At 51.5% G+C, this 19,196-nt stretch overlaps 1 protein-coding gene across 18 annotated transcripts in view; it reads right to left on the reverse strand.

Moving 5' to 3' along the window:
* Window positions 1–19,196, reverse strand: part of EPB41L1 (erythrocyte membrane protein band 4.1 like 1) — a 126,672-nt gene that overhangs the window by 95,730 nt on the left and 11,746 nt on the right. For all 18 annotated transcript variants that reach the window (XM_079943954.1, XM_079943967.1, XM_079943966.1 and 15 more), the window contains exon 2: window positions 13,499–13,549. The gene's annotated coding sequence lies outside the window, so the exon portion shown is untranslated. The remainder of the gene's footprint in view (window positions 1–13,498; window positions 13,550–19,196) is intronic.

Genomic DNA, 19,196 nt, shown 5'->3' on the forward strand with positions numbered 1-19,196 from the left:
CACCACTTTGGGGTTTTATTTTTTAGTTTTGTTTTGGCCACACCGCACGGCTTGCGAAATCTTAGTTCCCTGACCAGGGATTGAACCCGTGCCCCCTGCAGTGGAAGTGCAGAGTCCTAACCACTGGACCGCCAGGGAAGTCCCCCTTATACCACTTTTGAAAATTTGCCTGGCCCCCGGTCCAGAGCCTTGGAATACATAAATCATTCCACTCCCCGGAATTACCTCTTTGTACACACTTTGAGAAGAAGGAAGAAAATCACAAGAAAACTGATGGATGCTGAAAAACCACTTCCAGATAAAACCCCCAGCTTTGGCCACCTACAGGCCAAGCCAGCACCCCTTCCCTTGCCCAGTCCCTAGCCCAGCAGGGACGAGGTGTGCGCAGCATCCCCACAGAAGGCTCTCTTGTCACTCAGGGAGGAATCAATTATTCAGATTTTAGAAAGATTTTCCACACCGAGAGTCAAAACAAAAAAAAAAGGTTTTTTAGGAAGCTTCTCAATTCCCAGAAAAGCCAAACTATTGACATCCAAACCCACATGCACTGGTCGTGCTTTCAGCTCTACGATCCCTCAGGCACCTAGCAAGAAACCCTAAAAAAAAAGAGGAAAAAAAGATAGAAAAGGGAATTCCCTGGTGGTCCAGTGGTTAGGATTCTGTGTTTTCACTGCCGAAGGTGCAGGTTCAATCCCTGGTCGGGGAACTAAGATCCCACAAAAAAAAAAAAGAAAAGAAAGAAAGAAAGCCTGCCACCATCCAGGACACGGCTGCTCTCCCCACCCAGCCCCATACCCATCAGGCCCTGTGCTGCATCCTCTCACCCTTGTCACCCAATCTCTCATCTGTTCCCTCTTGTCCTTCCACATGCCCAAGTTTAGGCCCATCACTTCCCACCACTGCTGCTTGCCAACAGTGGTGAGGGCCACGCCAACAGCCTGCCCACTGGCCTCCAGGCCTCAGCCTTGCCCTTCCAACCCATCCTCCCGCCACCAGAAATCACATCACACCATTCCCAATATAACACCCTGCAGTGGCCCTCATCACCCTCCAGACAAGTTCCAGCTCCTGGCCCAGTACACATGCGCTGCAGGACCTGGGCCAGCCTGTGGTCCACTTTTCTTTTCTTGCCATCCCCAGCGTGCGCGGCAAACTCCCACCACTCCAAAGCACCCTCCTGTTTCATGCCTGTGCATTTTTTTGTTTGCACTTGTGGTTCCCTTTGCCTGGAATGCCCTTTCTGAAGCCCCCACTGTTGGATGGAGATAACAGCTCACCTTTAGCTCTCTGCTAAGCACCATTTCATTTATCCTCTCCAAGACCCTATGAGGCAGGTACTTAACGCAGCCTGTTTACGGCTGAAGAAATGGGATCAGAGATGTGAATGAAGCTGGCAGAAGTCACATGGTTGTTAAGGCGATGAGCCAGAATAGCAGTCCAAGCATCAGACTCTTAGGTGGCCCCAGTCCTCTGCGACCCCGGGAACAGTGTAGTGGCAACGTGGTATCAGAAAACACAGCTTGTTCCCGGCAGTGCTCTTTCTTTCTGGGCTTTGGGAATAGCCTGCCTCAGAGAGCCTCCGGAGAGGGCCCAGCCTGTTCCTCTGGGGTTGCCTCCAACCCTACTTTCCTCCAACCACACAGCACGACCTCTTCAAGTATTAAGAGTCTGAGCCCCCAGCTCAGAAGTAGAGCTCTACAGTTCCCAGAAATGGCCCAGCTGTGACTCCCAGCAATGTCTTTCAGGAAGTCCAAACTCTTTGGCCTAGCATCAAGGAATCACCAGGATCTGGTACCAACTCATCTTTTCTTTTTTTTGGCCATGCTGAGTGGCACGTGGGATCTTAGTTCCCCGACCAGGGATCGAACCCGTGCCCCCTACATTGGAAGCACAGAGTCTTAACCACTGGAGAGCCAGAGAAGGCCCCCAGCTCACCTTTTCAACCTTAATTTCCCACTGCATCCCCTGGCCCCATGCATGCGTGCTCTAGCCACAATAAACTGGTATTTACCATCCCAGCCATGTTGGTTGTCACGAAAAGCTGCCATTTACTGAGCACCTACTAAGAGCCATGCCCTGAGCCAGGCACTTAACTAGCATCTCATTTCCCTACAACTCATTCATTCATTCATCCAACAAATACCTACTGAATATCTACTAGGTGCCATGCAATGTGGAGCGAACGTGCTGTTAAAAATAAAAGACAAATGGTTACAAATTGTGGTAAGCGTTGTGAGGAATCGAGGCGGAGGTAGAGAGCAGTGCGGTGGGGCCGGCAAGGAAGGTGTCTAACTAAGCTGAGTTGTAAAGGATAAGAAGGATCCTAGACTGCAAAGAGCCAGGGAAAGAGAATTCAAAGCAGAAAGAACAGCACATGTAAAGGTCCTGAGGTGGGGAAAAATTTGTTAAATCAACGGAAGAAATAAATGACCAATGAGGAGATACACGACTGGAGAGGGGGAAGCAGAGACAGGCTCATTCAGGGCCCTGTAGCCATGGTAAGGATTTCAGAGTTTATTCTGGGAGCAGAGGAAAGACACTGAGTGACATGGTCTGATGTGTATTTTACGAAGACCACTCTGCCTGCCACTTGGAAAGGAGACTTGAGAATATAGATATAGTATGTAATGTATGCAAAGTAACTGGCACTGTAAATGTTAATCCTCTTTTCCTTCTCTCTCTCTCCTCCCTTCCCAGGCTGGAAATGTCCTCTTTAACTCCTATTCCTTCTCCTGACCTATACATTGTCATAATTTGAATTTTCTGAGGGTATAATGATCTGTATAGATGTGGACCAGCGAGAGGATGCAATGTACCCAGTGTCACAGAGCGGGGCTGCAGCAGTGGTGGACTTTTCCTGCCTTCTCTCTTCCCCCTGAACTGGACCCCCAGTTGATGTAAAAGTCAGGAGGAAGAGGAGGCCGCAAGTGCGAAGGCCTTCCCCCTAGGTTCTCCCCCAACCTCTTCATGGAGAAGCTCTGAAAGCCTGGTTCCCAGGCAATTATGGGCTCAGGATGGCGGGGTGGTGGGTGCCCTGGAGTAAGCCCCCAGTCTAGGTACACTCTCTCCCTCTGCTTGAGCCAGATAAGGGCAGGCCAGACTATAGATGGAGACGGGCTACTTGCTAGGATGCTGGCTGATCCTATCACCTTCCCCAGGAAACAGACAAGGGTTGTGGCCCTCATTCTACCCACTCAGGACCTGAGGCACTCAGTGTGCTATGACCTGCTTAAGGATGGAAAGAACATGGCAGAGCTTGAAATGGAATCATAGTATGTGGCTGTTTGAGGATTACTGAGCTGAAAACTCTGTTGTACAGTTGAAGACATTAAGGTCCAAGAAGGGGAAGAGATGTGACATGCTGAGTAAGTGATAGAGTCAGAACTAGGAGTCTAGGGCTTCCCTGGTGGCACAGTGGTTGAGAATCCGCCTGCCAATGCAGCGGACACGGGTTCGAGCTCTGGTCCGAAAAGATCCCACATGCCGCGGAGCAACTAAGCCCACGTGCCACAGCTACTGAGCCTGAGTTCTAGAGCCCACAAGCCACAACTACTGAAGCCCGTGCGCCTAGAGCCTGTGCTCTGCAACAAGAGAAGCCACCACAATGAGAAGCCCGCGCACCGCAACGAAGAGTAGCCCCCGCTCACCGCAACTAGAGAAAAGCCCACGTGCAGCAACAAAGACCAAACGCAGCCAAAAATAAATAAATAAATGAATAAATTAAAAAAAAAAAGAACTAGGAGTCTGAGCAGCTTCTGCTTTCCAGTTCCCCGTGCAGCCTCCCTTGAGAAAGATGGCAAAGGGGGCAGAGGTGGGTGGGGAGGGAGGCAAGGACAGGGCAGCACTGCTTCCTCCGGCGGCCCTGCTCCAGCTTGCAATCCTCCCACTGTTCATGGGTGCAGCAAAACCTGCCAAACCAGTGCCTGTGCCCAGGCCAAGGGGCAGAACCCAGAGCTACAGGGGTGTGACTAGGCTGCAGACACCAGGAGCTAAGCGGCAGGGAGGACACAGAGGCCTCTTGGCCTGCCAGCCAGGCCACACAGGCACTGCCCCAGGGCCAGGGTGGGCGCTCAGTGCTGAACTGCTCCGTCACCCGGAATCAGGCACAGCTGGGACTTGCCAGGCCTCCTGTGGCCAAACAAGGGCCTGCCCTCTGCTTCCCCTCCCCCTCTGGACTCTCAATGTGTCAGCTGTCAGTGCCACCAGGGCAAGAGACCCAGGAACTTATCTGGGAGACATGACAGGAGGCAGGGAAATGTGACAAAAATGACACACAAACACTTCTCCCCTCCCAACCACAGCCACCAGGATGAAGTCCCACCCTCTCTGCTCTGTTGGGGACACACATGCTCTACCCCTTGCTCTCCCCCAACCTCAGTAACCAAGACCCAGGAAATAGCTGAGCACAAGATGTGACTGTTGGAGGAGGGGGGCAGGAGATCGGCGTTCCTAGGTAGCTCTGCAGCACTGACACTCGGTGTGGACTTGGGAAAACCTGCCCTCTCAGTCTCCAATCTTGCCACCCTTCCCTTGGAGGTGCTAGGTCAACTCCATGTTTCAGGGAGCCTTTAAGTTTTGCTCTCACCCCACCTCCACCCCACCTCTCACCACCTCCTGCCCAAAGGAAAGCATAAGAGGTTAAACCCACCAGTATGCAGGGCCCCTGCTGGACAGGGCTTCTGTGTCAGGGGCTGCCTTGCCGGAATCTGTTCTGTCAGCACTAGTGCCAGCCGGGGACACGGGGCCCACAGGCCAGACTATTTGAGGGGCTGATGATTCTATCAACTTTTCCCAAGGGCTCAGAACCCAGTTCAGAGACCACTCCCAAGGCCTGCAAGACTCAGAAGCCAACCGCTTGGCAGGAAGGGACCCTGGCATCAGTCTGGGCTTTTGTAAGCATGGGACACATGGGCCAGGCAGGTGCCCTACAAACGTCAGAGACTGTTCTTGTATCTCAACCAATCCCCTCCCTTGGTAGACAGGGAGGAGGAGGCCCAGAAAGAGGCAGGGACCAGACCAAGGTCACACAGCAAGGCCATGGCAGAGAGGGACCCCCCTCAGCCCAGGGCTTCCAGAACCTACTTCCTCCCACAGCACATTTTCCCAAATTCAAAATCATGCATCCCACGGGGCAGCCGAGAGACACCTTCCTCGCCACTGCTTGGAAACTGCCAGAGACTGCTACGAAGTTCTGCCGTTCAAAACGGATCCTGTGTATACCTGCTCTGTTTGCCTCTGTGTCCTAGCACATTGGGCAGTGCCTGGCGTAGGGCAGGAACTCAGTGCACACTGGTTGACTAAATCAAGACTCAGTGGCGGATTGACTGGAAGCAGAATCTACTTCTAGGCCCCAGCCCTGGGGGTGGGGTGGGGAGCCGGAAACAGAAGCGAGAAACGGAAGAGGCTCAGGATCCAGGCAGGCTGCATTGAACAAGCAGGGACACTGTTGGCCCACAGCTTCAGAAATCCTGGGCCCCAAAGTGAGAGACAGGTTGCCCCCAATCACCCTGAATGTATGGACTTAAAGACCTGTGGCGGGGGTGCGGGTAACTTCCCTGGCGGTCCAGTGGTTAAGACTCTGCACTTCCACTGCAGGGGGCGCAGGTTCGATCCTTGGTTGGAGAACTAAGATCCCGCATGCTGCGCGGCGCAGCCAACATAAAAGACCTGTGTGTGTGTTTCTGTGACTTGGCAAGGCCACCAAGCCAGCCACTCTGTCATTTAACTCAGTCACTTGCTCCCTCACTCTCCAAAACTTATGCGGTAAAAATGAGGGTCAGTAACAATCGTCCCCCACTTCCCTGTCGGTGCTGCCAGACCCAGAGCTGACCCCCGTAACACATTTGGCCAGGAGTCGAGCTCCCAAAGCATGAAGACCTGAGCTAAAATCAGGGGCACGCCACTTCTCCTAAAACTCACGACTGCACTTATAAAATGGAGATGGGGGACTTCCCTGGTGGCACAGTGGTTAAAGAATCCGCCTGCCAATGCAGGGGACACAGGTTCGAGCCCTGGTCTGGGAAGATCCCACATGCCGCGGAGCAGCTAAGCCCGTGCTCCACAACTACTGAGCCTGCGCTCTGGAGCCCGCAAGCCACAACTACTGAAGCCCGCGCGCCTAGAGCCCGTGCTCTGTAACAAGAGAAGCCACCACAATGAGAAGCCCCTGCTCGCCACAACTAGAGAAAGCCCGCACGCATCAACGAAGACCCAACGCAGCCAAAACTAAATAAAATTTTAAATAAATAAAATGGAGATGGTAACGCCTTCTTAAGGAATGCTCTGAAAGTCACATACAGTGATGCGTGTGAACATGCTTTGTAAAGTGTCAAAGAGATATAAGAGATTATTCATAACAATAACATTGCCACCACTAGCCCCGCTGGCCCCCAGAGAATCCCAGTCTCTAAAGGTCAGTGATCATCATCATTATGGCCACCAAAAACTGATAGCAAAATCTATCAGTTATTAAACACTTGAATCTGTCAAAGGCAGGTTGCCTGCCTTCTCTCATTTGGCCTCCATAACCTCTGAGGCAAGAATTATTATTGTGTCCATTTTACAGATGGTAAAACTGAGGCATTGAGAAATGAAATATTCAAATTCACACCATAGGTGGTGGAGCAGGGACAGACTACACCCAAGTCTGTCTGAGTCTGGAGCTCCAGCTCATTCCACTGCCCCGTGGGAGCATGTCACCTTGCTAAAGCAACTCCCCATTTGCCAAAGCCTGACATGGCCCAAAGCAACATAGTCACTTCTCTGATCCTTGCAGCAGTAACCCTTGAGATGGGTAGGATTGGCTGATTTTGTCATCCCTGTTTGACAAATGAGGCAACTGACCCCCAGGAAAACTTGGCAACCATGTATCTCAACTCACTGATCATAGAAAAGCAGGAATACAAAGGACTGTGGAGAGTGGATCCCAAGGGGGAAACTGAGGCCTGGAGAGGGAAAGGGACCTGCCCAGGTCATTCGTTCAGACCTTTCCTGAGACCTTTCTTCATATGTGAGACACACATGTGAAGAAAGCAGTGTCTGCTCTTCTAGTTTTATAATGCTGCCCCCAACTCCACGGCTAGCTGCCCCACCCCCTTTGCATCCAGGGCCAGCAACTGACGCCAATTACTTTCCTAGTCTGAGTCTTAGTCCCCAACTTACAAATGGGGAAACTAACTTGGTCAGCAAAGAGTTCTAGAGGCCAAAACAGTTGCCCCAGGCCCCCATAAAGCCCAGGAAGCCAGTCTCAGCGCCTTTGTTTCTTGCTGCCCCCAATCCAGGGAGGTCTGGAGGTAGAGAACGTGCCCACATTGTATTCACAGAGTTGTGCAACCATCACCACTAATTCCTGCCTGCACCCCATTTATACTTAGCAAGTGCTGAGCTTCAAGCCCCAATGCTCCTAGGAACACAGGGCTCCTCCCTGGTTTGGCCCAGATGCCAAAAGGCCAGGGCGCCCCTGGAAGAATTTCTCTGGGGCAGAAGTGGAGCAAAATGTAAACACTCAGTGGACACTGTGTTCCACTTAGTGAAACAAAGTTGTGGATTTTCTGGGAAAGGGGCCCACTATATCAGGCCAGCCCAAGCCCAAGCCTTTTCCCAGCCTTGCCTCTGTAGCTGCCCTGAATGCAACGATTGTGCTGCCCCTGGCCTCAGTTTCCCCATCTGCTCCCTGGGCAGCAGGCTGAAACAGGTGCCTCCAACATTCCACAGAGGGATCCTCCCCAACAAATGTCTAATCTCATCCACCTTATCAGAAGATAAAGGCCATCCTCTTATGTCAGCCGAGGATTGGCAAGAGCAGTAGGCCAGGGCTGGGTTAGGGGATGATCAAATTCAGAACTGGTGATGAAGCTTTATTCTGCAGGCCTTAGGAAGCTTGGGAAAGTTTGAACTGGGGACATGACCCCCACAGACTGGGCCAGAAAGGGGGCTGTCCTTACAGCCATTAGCAACAGGAAGAAAGGTCAGGATTCCAGACACTGGTTTCTATCTTCTAGCTCTGCTCTGCCACTCATTAGCTGTGTGACCTTGGAGAAGTCACTTACCTTCTCTGAGTCTCAGTTAACCCATCCGCAAAATGGGGATAATTCTATCCTCCCTGCCTTACCTCTCAGGATTATGGGGGAAATCTGATGAGATGATGAATAGAAAAGCCCTTATAGGAAAAATATAAGGGACTTTGATTCTAGTCCAGGTGAAAAGCCATGGCGATGAAGAACACACCACCCACCGCAAGAAAAAATTCCCCTGCCCTTTTCTACCTCTTTTCCCCCTACAGCAATGCTGGAATCCCTCCAAGAAGGGTCGGAGAAATCCAGGGATCCCAGAGACAAGAGGGGTCACAGAAGGAATACTGGACATCTGCGTCTTGTCTGTCTGACATTTGTGAAGCCTGGCCCCCTGTCCCCGAGACAGCCCCTCTAGCTCTCAGGCAGGCAGCAAACCAGGGGAAATGGTCAGTATCCATGTCGGGGAGAGGCTGGGGAACAGACAGGGGAGCCAGAGTCAGCATTTCCAAGCCACCACTGTGAGAGGAGTTTCTGGGCAAGAGCAGGGAGGAGGCTGTTGTGGGTGGGAGGTGTTCCCCTGTTGAGTCTCCCCCACCTCCATCCCTCCTGCAAGAGACAATGATGTTACCTTTCATGTGACAACTGTACCTGTGTCACTTTCCTCCTCTGTAAAATGGGGGTGATAGAGCCTCTGACACGCCGTGAGTCCAGTTCAGTAAACATGCCTGTCATTCTCCCATCCTATGAAACCTGGAGGCTCCCAGTGCTGACAGCTTCTTCCCCCAATTTTCCACCTGAGTTATTTAAAGAAAAAATCTGAAGGCACTTTCAGGACAGAGCCCAGGCCCTGAGGGCGTTATCCATCTCCTGACAAGGTAGATGAGATCTGTTGTGTGTTGAAGGGGCGGGGGGAAGGAAAGGGGGCCTCTCCGTGGGTCAGAGGTACATGTTTCAGCCTGCTGGCTGGGGAGGGGATGGGGAATACTACTGCTCACCAAGGCTCTTAGAAACAATCCTGGTTCCTTGAGCCTGTGTTGCCTGGAGGAAAGGCTGACCCCTGGGCAATGGACCACAGGGGAGCACTCTTCCCATCACTCGCCACCAGGAATGAAGGACTGACACCTGTTGGTGCCCAGATGCCCTTGTCCACCATCTATGTGGGATAAAAGGTGAAGGATCTGGACACCTGTGTGCAGCTGGAGATGATCAAACTTCTTCACATCTCTGAAGAGAATAGTATGGAAGGAGGGGTCTTTCTGGGAAGCCTGAAAGATGGGCTAGTCACCCTCCCCAACCCCAGCTCTTTAGTTCTGGCCAAACTGAACCACTGCTGCTTCTCCCTTCCACGCCTTTTCCCAGGCAGCTCCTGGAGAGCCCTCCCTGAACCAAACGTCCCAATCCAGCTCCGTCCAAGGCCTAGATCAAATGTCCCCTCCTCCCGGAAGCACATTTTGACTGCTGTGCCCCACGCTGCCCCCCCGTTTCTCTGAGCATCAGTTTCCTGTCCCTCTCCAGTGGCAATGTGCACTGTTGACTGTGTCACAGCCAACACCTGCACACATTTATTTATTCCCCTCTGGGGGGCACAGGTGATTGCAGTGGTTTCTGGCACAGGCTCAGAGCTAGGCAAACCTGAACTCAAAGGCCAGCTTTGCCATTTATTAGCCACCTGACCATGGGAGAGTCACTTCTCTCTGAGCCTCAGTTTCCTCTGGAAAATGGGGGCAATAATAGTACCTACTCCACAGAGCTGTTCTTGCAATTAAATGAGACAATGAACATTAAGTGCTCAGCACAGAGCCTGGCACAGCTTGGGAGCTCAGTAATGTGACTTATTTGTTATGGTGACCCTTCAGGCAAGTTCACAGATGAGTTTTCTTTCTTTCTTTCTTTCTTTCTTTCTTTCTTTTCTTTCTTTTCTTTCTTTCTTTCTTTCTTTCTTTCTTTCTTTCTTTCTTTCTTTCTTTCTTTCTTTCTTTCTTTCTTTCTTTCCTTTCTTTCTTTCTTTCTTTCTTTTCTTTCTTTCTTTCTTTCTTTCTTCCTTCCTTCCTGCCTGCCTTCCTTCCTTCCTTCCTTCCTGCCTTCCTTCCTCCCTCCCTCCCTCCCTCCCTCTCTTTCTTTCTTTCTTGTTTATTTTTAATAATCTGCACTTTTTAAAAAAAAGAAATATTTATTTATTTATTTGGTTGCACCGGGTCTTAGCTGCAGCAGATGGGCTCCTTAGCTGTGGCTGACGGGGTCCCTAGTTGCAGCTCACCGGCTCCTTAAGTTGCAGCACGTGGGCTCCTTAGTTGCAGCCCACGGGCTCCTTAGTTGTGGCATGCAAATTCTTAGTTGCAGCATGCATGTGGGATCTAGTTCCCTGACCAGAGATCGAACCCAGGCCCCCCACATTGGGAGCATGGAGTCTTATCCACTGTGCCACCAGGGAAGTCCCACAGATGAGTTTTCTTTACATCTCCTGAAAAGCCTACCACAGAGATACACAACGGATGAATGGATATCTATGGAGGTGGATCTGTGTGCAACATAAGGAAGACTTTCTCTACTCCCAGAGCAGAATAACCTGGGCCTGGGCTGTCTCTGCAGATCATGAGCTCCATGTCACGGAGCAGCACGCAAGTAGATGTAGGATCCACTTGAACTGCTGACGGGAGGCAGTAGACATAGTGATCAGAGCGTGAGCTCTGAAGACAGACTCCTTGGACTTGAACCCCAGCTTCTCCGCTTACTCAGTGTGTGACCTTCACTAGCTATGCCTCGGTTTTCCCATCTATAAAATGGGGAGAGTAATGGCACCTACCCAAAGGATTGTCATGAGGATTAAATGAAATAATACATGAAAAACAATAGACCATGCTCAGCATAGAGAGAGTAATTCAATAAACATTACCTATTGTTATCATTGTTGATATTTGTATTACTATTACTGAAGAGAGGAGCTATGGTGCTTCGCAGGCCTATAAGCTACTCATTCTCCTATAACCCAAGATTCCGCTAACATGTGCGTATGTTCTCATGGCTCTGTCCACTCCCCCTTCTTCTGGTGTTAGCTCTGCTCCTCCATTTGCTACACAGGTAGACAATTGACCCAGGCCGGGCCACTATAGGGAACGTCCCTATCCCCAGCAACAATGATTGAACCAATCAGAGTCCTTCCCTTGGGTTGATATATAGATCCTAGAAGAAAAATAGTTCCCTCTTTCTGTTTGGGTTGCTAAGCTGGGGCAGTGGACAGCCAGTTCCTCATAAGGGCAGAGAGGAGAGACAAGCCGTGATGGGAGAGAGATGGGGAGTCTATCTGATTCTTCATCCTTCAGTTCTATGAACTGCCCCAGGATCCACTGAAGTCCACTTTGAAGTTCAAAGCCACTTTGAATAGAGTTTTTGTCATTTGTTTCTGAACAATCCAGGCCCAATTATACAGGCTCTGACCAAGACTTAGTCTGTGCTGGCCATGGGCAGGGCAGGGCAGAGGCAGCATTATGACTGCTCCTGTGTGTTCCAGCACAATCCCTGTCATCTGGGCTGCAAAGGACAGTCCGCAAAGCATGTTCTAAAGAATCATCCTGACCCAATGGCCTTCACACACTGCTTCCCAGAGCCCTGGGAATCTGCAGAGGCACCTCCAAAAACACCCACAGAACAAAGGGCAGTAAGGAGGGCAACAAGATTCTGTGTAAATTGCTGCGAATTCAACCACAGCAGTTCTGTCGCGAATGCGTACGTATCGGGATTCTGCTGCCCCCAGAGATCTGAAATACCTTATTCTAACGGACGCTCAGAAGAGTATTAAGAAGTAACCAAGACTGCTGTGTCTACCCCCATTCTCCAAAAAAGAAAACTGAGGCCCAGAAAGGGGAAACGATGAGGCCGAGGCCACAGAGCACGTCAGTGTCAGCGCACGCACTTGAACGCAGGGCTCTGGACTCGCAGGCCAAACGAACTCCACTGCACCAGGCTGCCTGTGAAAATCTATCATCTCTCACATTTCCTGTCTCCTCCGGTAAACTGATGGTAGTTAATATCTAGAGTCTCACCTTTCTCAGCTCTGACTCCTGCAGAGCTGCCTGCCCCTGAGCCTGGCTCCTTGGAGGGCTCCAGAAGCTCAAGGAACTTGTGGAATAAATGTATGAACCGACCGCGACCTTCCCCCTACCATGTACACATACACTCAGTTCCCCTTCTCCCCACCCATTTGCCCAAACGTCAGGGAAAGCCTGGCAGGCCCCCTCCTGGGAACTCCTAATCCACCTCCTCTGTCCTGGCTGTTCCGTGACTGTGGACAGAGGATTCCTTGTTCGCAGTGCTTCCTGCCCAGAGATCTCTGTGGGGCCCATGCGCTGGCAGGAAAGAGTCAAATCTCTCCTTTAAACTGGCGTTAAAGCACCTCTGTCCCTACCACCCCCGGGAGCAACATGCTCCCAGCTCTGTTAGGCATCTGTTCTACCTGCCCTGGCCTGGCTCAGCCCCACCTCAACGTCCATAGCCTCTGCTCCCTACACATACACACACACATACGCACACACACAGGAGAGTTCCCCTAGGTACAGAGGTGCCTCACATCTAATCAACAGTAAAAACCAGAGGATTCTAGAATGACAACATCACAGCCCTGGCAGTTGTGCTAGTAACCCCACAATGACATTTGCATAATACTTCACAATTTCCCAATCAGTATAACTTCATTGGCCCAGTTCCCTCTCCACACCCTCACCCTGCCAGTGTCACGGAACCCGGGAGGTGGAAAGGGGCTCTGACATGTCCCAGGCCAGCAGTTTGCAAAGTGTCTTGCACAGAGCCCAGGACGGGTTTCCGTCATTGTCTGAGGGCTGCTGGTGCTGTGGACTTAGCCAATTAGAGTCCCCCGGCCCACCCCAACTTCGACCACGGCTGCAATCCCACCCCTCTATTGTTTTGTACACTGAGATTCTCTGGGGTTCATTTGAAAAGGGGATTTCACTGCTGGAAAGTCTGAAAGCAACTCATTTACTCTGAGCCCACCTCCCCGCCCTGACAATGTATATATGACCCTGAGGCCAACAGAGAGGGACGTGGCTGCCCCAGGTCACGCAGGAGTCAGTGGCAGAACAGAATGAAAACACCCTCTTCTGAATCTAGTCTACAACCTCACAGTGGTTAAGCAAAAGAAAACAAGGTCTGCAAGTCAGCAGATCCGGCTTCCAGGTCCGAGGCCACCCGTCCCCAGCCGTGGTGGACAGATCAGCAATTTGGGCAAAGCGTGCTGCCTAGCACAGAGGTGCTTAATGAATACCCACTGCAGTCCCTCCTCAAAACAAGCCAAAACCAGAGATGACCCTCAGCACCGCCCCGCTTTTTCAAACCCACCAGGAATCTGTGGCCTAGACAAATCCTCTCGCCTCCCCAGCAGTAAAATATATTAAAACAGCCTGAGGGCTGAAAGACCAAATTTGTCCAACCCGAGCAAAAGAGCCAGGATGAGGCTGAGCCTCTGTAACACTCACCCCTGCTGCGACCACACCGGCTCCCTGGGGGTAAGGACGGCGGTCAGGCACCTGGAAGGAGGAAACGGTGTTAGCACCTCCGAACTGAGTTCGTGGACCCAGCGTGGAGCTGGAAACTGAGAGGCTGGCATTTGACTCTCTGAGGAACCTTTGGGAAGTTGCTGAACCTGTTACACAGAAAGGCCTGTGTGACGATGCAGAGCAAAAGGGAAAGTAACAAATATGAAACTGGAGCGGCCAGGAGGGGCCAGGCCATGAAGGGCCTTGGAGGCTGAGGTAAAGAATTCAGTCCTGAGTCTAAGAGCAATGAGAAACCATTGACCTGTAGGGTCGAGAATGGACTGGAAACAGGCAAGAGTAGCTTTAGGCATGTGAGTTAGGAGGCTGTTGTGGCTGTCTGGGGACATGTGACAAGGGCCCAGGCTGGGGTGGGGACAGCAGAGCTCGGATGAGGTGGATGGATTCCAGAGCTCTTTTGAGCGGTGGTATCTCCAGACTTCGGCGGTGGACCAGATCTGGGGGGATAAGGGAGAGAGAGGTCTGCCAACCCCTCAGGTGCCTATTTCATGTCAGTCCCCTGGTCTCCAGCACCCAGGACGAGCCACACCCATTGTTCTCTCAACCTGGCCTATCCTTAACTCAGTTTTCCCATCTGTCAAATAAACATGGTTGGGGACTTCCCTGGTGGCACAGTGGTTAAGAATCCACCTGCCAGTGCAGAGGACATGGGTTCAATCCCTGGTCTGGGAAGATCCCACATGCTGCAGAGCAGCTAAGCCCGATGCACCCCAGCTACTGAGTCTGCGCTCTAGAGCCCATGAACCACAACTACTGAGCCCGCCTCCACAACTACTGAAGCCCGCATGCTCTAGGGCCCATGTGCCGCAACTACTGAGCTTGCATGCTGCAACTACTGAAGCCCACGCACCTAGAGCCCATGCTCCTCAACAAGAGAAGCCACCGCAATGAGAAGCCCACACACCACAACGAAGAGTAGCCCCTGCTCGCCGCAACTAGAGAAAGCCGGCCCGTAGCAACAAAGGCCCAATGCAGCCAAAAAATAAATTTAAAAAAAATTTAAAAATAAAATAAACATGGTTGGACTCAGGGGTCCCTAAGGTCTTTTTAGCATTAATGTTCTCTTCTGGTCTAATTCACTCACAGAGTATTTAAGCCCCTTTTCAATCATCTTTAAGCCCCAACTGCAGGCCTGGCCTAGTACACAGTGGGCAGGATCGTTGGAGGGAGCATCCTCGGGGCCCCTGGAGTCACACACTTAGAACAGTTATCTCCAGGTGAGATGAAGTATTTCCGCTTCACGTAGAACACAAGAACTGAGCAAATAGGAAGACCACCTGGGCTGAGCTTGGAACAGCAGAAGCGGAAGCTGTGTGCCCGAGCAACTTGTTCCTGCCCCCGCTCCAGAGGCCAGCAGGGGCCTCAGGACATTGTCACTGCAGCTGTAACATCCATCACCCAGCGGCTTACGACCTGGTTCCCCATCCACTGTTTCCCAGAGCCCAGGCTCACCCTGGGGGCCAGGTACCGAGGGACCCGGGAGGCAGTGCAGGACAGTGGTTTAAGCTGGGGCTCTGCAGCCATGCAGACCGGTTTGAATTCTGCCCCCACCTCTTTCTAGCAAAGTGGCCTGGGGCAAGTCACCTCACTTCTCTGAGCCTCGGTTTCCTCATTTGGAAAGGAGTCATAGTGTCTGCTTCCAGGGCTAACGGGAGGATTAAATGAGACGCTACATGTGGAGAACTCAGCGCAGTTCCCTATCACAACAATCCAGGAGGAGTCGCCATTTACGGATGTGGACACTGGGACCCAGGGAGTTGAAATGACTCACTGAAGATCATTAGAGAATCAGCACAGGGGTGAGACCCAGAGCTCAGGGTCTTAACTGCCCGGTTATATGCTAACCATTTGGGTTCCTCTTTTTTTATTATTTATTTTAAAATTTTATTTATTTTATTTTTGGCTGTGTTGGGTCTTTGTTGCTGTGTGCGGGCTTTTCTCCATTTGCAGCGAGCGGGGGCTACTCTTCGTTGCGGTGCGTGGGCTTCTCATTGCGGTGGCTTATCTTGTTGCGGAGCACGGGCTCTAGGCACACGGGCTTCCGTAGTTGTGGCGTGCAGCCTCAGTAGTTGTGGCTCGTGGGCTCTAGAGCGCAGGCTCAGTAGTTGTAGTGCTCAGGCTTAGTTGCTCCGCAGCATGTGGGATCTTCCCGGTCCAGGGCTCAAACCTGTGTCCCCTGCATTGGCAGGTGGATTCTTAACCACTGCACCACCCGGGAAGCCCCTGGGTTCCTCTTTTTTAGATGAAGATGTTGAGACGAAAAAATTACAAGTGACTTGACCAGAGCCACAGAGGGAATTCATGGTAGAAGAAGGATTTGAACCTAGGCCTTCTTGATGAAAAATCCCCTGGTCTCCCCCACGGCTATCCAGAAAGTAGATGTGTGTGGAGAAGCTTCAGATTTCAGGGCCCTTTAAACCTGGAACAGGGACAAATGCAAATCTGGGCAGATGGAGTGAGGGTGGTGGTGAAGCTACCTTGAGAGGAAACCAGAAGGAGCGGGTGAAACAAAAGCCTCTTTCTCAGCGCTCACTGGGGACTGGGCAGGAGAGGAGGGGCTGACAAGCAGGGCCATCCGTCCCGCCAGGGCCGAGCTGAGGGCTGGATCTAAACAAACAGAAACAGTTCCAGCTTGGCCACCAACTTGCTGGCTGATCCTAGGGAGGTCACACACACACATACACACACTCAGGTCTCTGTTTCTTCAACTCAAGAATAAGACAGTTGTACTGAATGGTGTCGAGATCCCTTGCAGTTATAGAAGACTATTCATAACCATTTCTCATAAGCGCCAGACTCCTGGTCAGGCCCTGCTCTCACAAGCCCCAGAGGGGGACTCTTAACGCTGGCTCCAATATTCCTACAATAGGCATGGGAAGTCCTGCATTCAGGTTCTGGCTATATAGCCAGGTCACTTCCCCTCAACAGGCCTCACCTTCCTCATCTATAAAATGGGCACACATCTTTGCCTGATCACCTATAGAACCAGAAGACCCAAGGAGCTATCCCTAAAGGCAAGCAATCCCCACCCCAGTTCCCACCCTCAATCTCTTTTAACTCCTCCTTTCCCTCTGACCCATGTCCCATTTGGACAAATGGAATAACTGAATCCAAGCTGATAGATGCAACAGCACTAGCAACAACTCCCACAACCAGGAGTAGTAGTCACCACTGCCACAGCTAAGACTCTGCCGTGCAAATGTGCAGGCACTGTGCTAAGCGTGCACTTGGATTATATCTCAGGTGATCCCCTCCATCAACGAGATAAATCCCACCCTTAGCCTAGATTTACAGATGATAGACTAAGGTTCAGCAAAGTGAAGTGACTTGCCTAAGGTCACCCACAGAGCAAGTGCATAGCATGGCCACCCAGACAGGGGCTCTTCATCTGACACCAGAAGCCCTGATCTTATCTTTGAGGCTATGGAGTTATTCTGCGTAACATTCCACCATGGAGTGTGGCCCAGGTATGGGGGGTGGTGAGTGGGGGAATATCTCGACTTCACCTTCACCCCCAAACCTCCCCGAATAACTAGGCTCTATTTTCTTGTATGATTATTCAAATGTGTCCAACTCAACTTAGGGTAGAACAGAGCTGTCCAATCAAAACATAATACAAGCCAAATATGTAATTTAAAAGTTTCCAGTAGCCACATTTAAAAGAGTACAAAGGAGCGGGTGAAATTAATTTTAATAGTATATTTATTTTTTTTTATTTTTTTTTTTTTGCGGTACGCGGGCCTCTCACTGTTGTGGCCTCTCCCGTTGCGGAGCACAGGCTCCGGACGTGCAGGCTCAGCGGCCGTGGCTCACGGGCCCAGCGGCTCCGCGGCATGTGGGATCCTCCCGGACCGGGGCACGAACCCACGTCCCCTGCATCGGCAGGCGGACTCTCAACCACTGCGCCACCAAGGAAGCCCTAATAGTATATTTATTTAACATGTCATCAATATCAAAAGTATTATTGAGGGAATTCCCTGGCAGTCCAGTGGTTAGGACTCTGCGCTTCCACTGCTGGGGGCCCAGGTTCAGTCCCTGGTTGGGGAACTAAGATCCCACAAGCCTTGAGACCCACCCCCACCAAAAAAGAAAAAATCCAAAAGTATTACTGAAATATTTTACAATCTTTTTTTTCATACTAAGTCTTCTAAATCCAGTGTACACCTTACGCTTACAGCACATCTCGATTCTCACACTAAATTTTCATCAGATATTTACAGTGTCTTAGCCTTGACAATTGAAAAAGTGTTTGCACAAATCTAAGTTCACAAACATACACAGAAGTTTTCCAATAACTGGAATATTCTTTTTAATTTTTAAATTAACTAAAATTAAATAAGATTACAAATTCAGTTCCTCAGTGACACCAGCCACATTCCAAGTGCTCAGTAGTCTCACGTGGCTGGTGGCTACTGTATGGGGCAGCTCTAACAGTCAAGTCCTAGAGGGCGGGACTGGTGGCCTCCTTGGCCCTAAGCCAGAGCTAGGCCTCCCAAAATAAAGTTGAATGTCAATAGAGTGGTGTCTACTTATTCCAACCCCCTACGGAGCCTGATATTAATATCGGCCTCTGGTGCCTTTATACTTACAGCGCGGGTGACAAAGGGACAGAGTACCCATTGCTCAGATGGCACTATGGCTCCGAGAGATGGGCCATCACTCCAAGGTCCCCCAGGTTTGACCCACAGCCTGTCTGACTTGGAAGCCTAAGCTCTGTCCCTAAAGCTTGGCAGGGGCCCGGTCTGGGGCTCAGGCTTCTAGCCTTTGCCACTAAATTCCCTCCTGTCCCAGTCTAAATGGCAAAGAATGGCCCCTAACAGGATAACCAGTGAAGAGGGGAAAGGGAAGGAAGTGGCATGGGCTGCACTGGGTGACGGTCCTGCACACAGGGCTTAGGCCGCTAGGGTACAATTCCCAACCCTCCCCACCCCTACCCAGCAAGAGGCAAAGCCAGCAAGGTTCACTGGCTGCCTGCCCTCTGGGTTGGGTCTCCTAGGCTCGTCGCCATGCCCTCCCCCACATCTCACCCAAGAACACTCACCCAGAGGCCCCTGGACTAGGGCCAGAGCCTGTACTCACCTCCCAGGGTCACCTCAGCTGGAGTCAAGGGAAAGGATCCAAGGGGCAGTCCACCTCTCACCCCCCAGGGAGGAGGGGAGGAGCAGGCCCTGGCGGCAGATTCCAGAGTAGGGACAGGGTGGCAGGTATAGGCCAGAAAAACCTGGGCAGCTCCACCCCTCTCCTGGGGGGCACAGCTAGCAGTCAGCCCTCTCCCTGCAGCCTAACCAGGTGAAACTCTCGCCAGTTATTAGGTTTAACAATTAACTCTGATTGGTTTCCATTTCAGCAGGAGGCAGTTCCAGCAAAAAGTACCATCTGGGGCTTCCCTGGTGGCTCAGTGGTTGAGAGTCCGCCTGCCGATGCAGGGGACACGGGTTCGTGCCCTGGTCCGGGAAGATCCCACATGCCGCGGAGCAGCTGGGCCCGTGAGCCATGGCCGCTGAGCCTGCGCTCCGGAGCCTGTGCTCCGCAACGGGAGAGGCCACAACAGTGAGAGGCCCGCGTACAGCAAAAAAATAAAAAATTTAAAAAAAAAGTCCCATCTGGGGTAGATGGACTT

The sequence above is a fragment of the Stenella coeruleoalba genome (genome assembly GCF_951394435.1).
Source record: "Stenella coeruleoalba genome assembly, chromosome: 15".
Lineage (NCBI taxonomy): Eukaryota > Metazoa > Chordata > Mammalia > Artiodactyla > Delphinidae > Stenella > Stenella coeruleoalba.